The sequence below is a fragment of the Cervus elaphus genome, chromosome 17 (genome assembly GCF_910594005.1).
Source record: "Cervus elaphus chromosome 17, mCerEla1.1, whole genome shotgun sequence".
Classification (NCBI taxonomy): Eukaryota; Metazoa; Chordata; class Mammalia; order Artiodactyla; family Cervidae; genus Cervus; species Cervus elaphus.
This window is the reverse complement of record NC_057831.1, coordinates 12,064,514-12,067,768: the sequence shown is the minus strand read 5'-3', so window position 1 is coordinate 12,067,768 and position 3,255 is coordinate 12,064,514.

The window sequence follows — 3,255 nt, the reverse complement described above, 5'->3', positions numbered from 1 at the left end:
TGCCTCTACTTCTTAATATGGTGTTTAGGTTGTCTAGGATTAAAGATTTACTGAGCGTGGCCCTGCATATCAGAACAAGACCCAGTTTCCCCCACAATCAGTCTCTCCCATCAGGAAGCTTCCATAAACCCCTTATCCTTATTCATCAGACAGAATTGAAACCGCAATCACAGAAAACTAATCAAACTGATCATACAGACCACAGCCTTATTTAACTCATTGAAATTATGAACCATGCTGTGTAGGGCCACCCAAGATGGAAGGGTCATGGTGGAGAGTTCTGACAAAACATGGTCCACTGGAGAAGAGAATGGCAAACCACTTCAGTATTCTTGCCTTGAGAACCCCATAAACAGTATGAAAAGACAAAAAATTAGGACACTGAAAGATGAACTCCCCAGGTCGGTAAGTGCCCAATATGCTACTGGAGAAGAGTGGAAAAATAACTCCAGAAACAATGAAGAGATGGAGCCAAAGTGAAAACAACTCCCCATTTGTGGTTGTGACTGGTTATGGAAGTAAAGTCTGATGATGTAAAGAACAATATTGCATAGGGACCTGGAATGTTAGGTCCATAAATCAAGGTAAATTGGAAATGGTCAAACAGGAGGTGGCAAGAGTGCCCATTGAATTTTTAGGAATCAGTGAACTAAAATAGACTGGAATGGGCAAATTTATTTCAGATGACCATTATCTTTACTACTGTGGGCAAGAATCCCTTGGAAGAAATGGAGTAACCCTCATAGTTAACGAAGAGTCTGAAATGCAGTACTTGGGTGCAATATCAAAAATGATAGAATGATCTCTGTTTGTTTCCAAGGCAAATCATTCAATGTGACAATAATTGAAGTCTATGCCCCGACCACTAATGCTGCAGAAGCTGAAGTTGAAGACCTACAAGACCTTCTAGAATTAACATGCCCCCCTCCAAAAAAAAGAATAACAATATATTCAGGACCACACCAATTTTTTTTTTAATTTCAGTTTGACTACAAAAGTGTTTAAAATATAAGACAAAATAAATGTGAAACATAAGTGAGAGTTGGTTTTTGTGTTTGTTTCTGTGTTAAATATTATTTAAAAAAATTAGATTCCATGTATATACAATGGAATTACAGGAAAAATATCTTTCAAATGTAATGTATTTAGATTTCATTGAAATTCAATTTCAATTTCTTATATAACATTTTGCTCATACCTTGTTCTTTAAACATATACAATTTAATCTTATTTGTTTCCTAACAAAAATAATACTAGTTAGCACAGGATAGTTACCATGCCATTTTATTAAGTAATAACTGATGCTGAATTTATATAGTTTATAGGAAATAACTCAGTGAACCATACTGGAATTGAGCTCATCCTTAAAATACTTGTTTTAAAAAAGATAGGATGACACACTAGTGGTCTAAAAATAATATAGCCTTCTGAAGTTTAACAATTTACCAAAATGTTATTTTTATACCAGAGAAGCTCTGAATAAGTGGAAAAAAATCATGTAATGCTAAAATGGTAAATCCAATCTAACATTTTGATGCATATATGATAAAATATTTTATATTCATATTTTCTGTTATGTAAAAGCAATGATATCCATCCAAGATTTTGTTTTTCCACGATGTAGTACTGTATACAGACAGATATATTAATACCTTTTTTTGTTTATTCCAAAATCTTTACTCTATGCAAATAATCACAGGAAAAATTACTAGATTAGCATGAGGCTTATTCTTATCAGCTCTTTGAAAAAGCAGAAACAATCCCAGGATTCTATACTTGTGTTTGAAAATGTTAAATATATCTATAAATTTCTGTTTTCCTAATATATAGCTGTCAGTCAGTTCTGCTACTATACACAGATATGTACTCTAGAGTCTGTGGCAAACAATTTCCAGTACACGTACATATATTTTCCCTATAAAGTTTGAAGTATTTATTTATTGATTTATTTATTTTAGTTTGAAGTATTTAAGCAGAGTATTTATTTTACACATCAAAATATTGAAATGTGTATGTTAGCACTGATTGCAGGTAATACAGCACATTGATATAAGGGTCATGTATTGGCTGTTTAACAATTATTGATTACTTTTTTTAGTGATTATTTGGTGTTAGTAAACTCAAAACAGAAAGCAATTATGACTGAAATAATAGACCAAGTAAGATATATAGGCGTAAGTTCTTATTTCTAAAACTTAGTAGACAAACAGATTCTGACAACAATAATCAGAGAAGACTAAATAATTTTGAAGCTTAATCAACGCCTCAAATATAAATTAAAAAATTGTTCAGTGATAAGTTCTCAGTAGCATTGACTGATTCACATTTTTAAGGGCAACAGCAGCCATATTTCAACAGGGAGTTTAGACATTGATAAATTTATCACATGGAAACTTTTCTGGTATTCAGCTCATATAGCAGTGAAATGTTGCCTTTGTGAAAATTTACAGCCATAATATGAGATACATAGCTCATCCTTTTATTTATTGTAGAAGTCCCCTGACTACTAGCAAAGTTATAAATGGTGAATTAAGTCACAAAAATATAGTTGCAATTCAATCTAAGTCCTTTTTATGCTAAAAAAAACAAAAACGAAAACAGGTTTGGAAAATGATTATCAGTAACACATTTGTTTTTATAGCTTAACAATTAATTTCATAAAAATAAAGTATGTAAGTTACTTAATTAGAAAATGAGTTGATTAGGACCATTGGGGAAATTCTTGAGAAACTCAGAGTGTTGAGGTGAGAAATCTACATGAAGTTTTTATGTGTGCAGCAGAGTATAACTCTGCAGTTGCTGCTTTGGCTATAATGTGAATCATTATGGAAATAGATGTTGAAACAAAGTCTTAAGGAAAATAAATTTTATTTGGCTAATATGGTCTGGGGTCTGTGTACTTGTGGGTAGTAAACTGTAGGTAATCCTTAACTTCTGCCACCTGGAGGTGGTTTTAGAATCTGCAAAATAGCTCAAAGAGATTGTTTTGTGTGGGTTTCCCCAGTGGGTCAACTGTTTAGTCCTCCTGCAATGCTGGCAATGAGAGACACTGGTTTGATCCCTGAGCAGTGTCCGTCACTGGGTCAAGAAGATTCGCTGGAGAAGAGCATGGCAACCGCCTCCGGTATTCTTGCCTGGAGAATCCCGTGGACAGAGGAGCCTGATGGACTACAGTCCATGGGGTGGCAAAGAGTGTGACATGACTGAGGCAACTTAGCACTGCACTGCATACTAAATATTGATGTTTTAAAACTC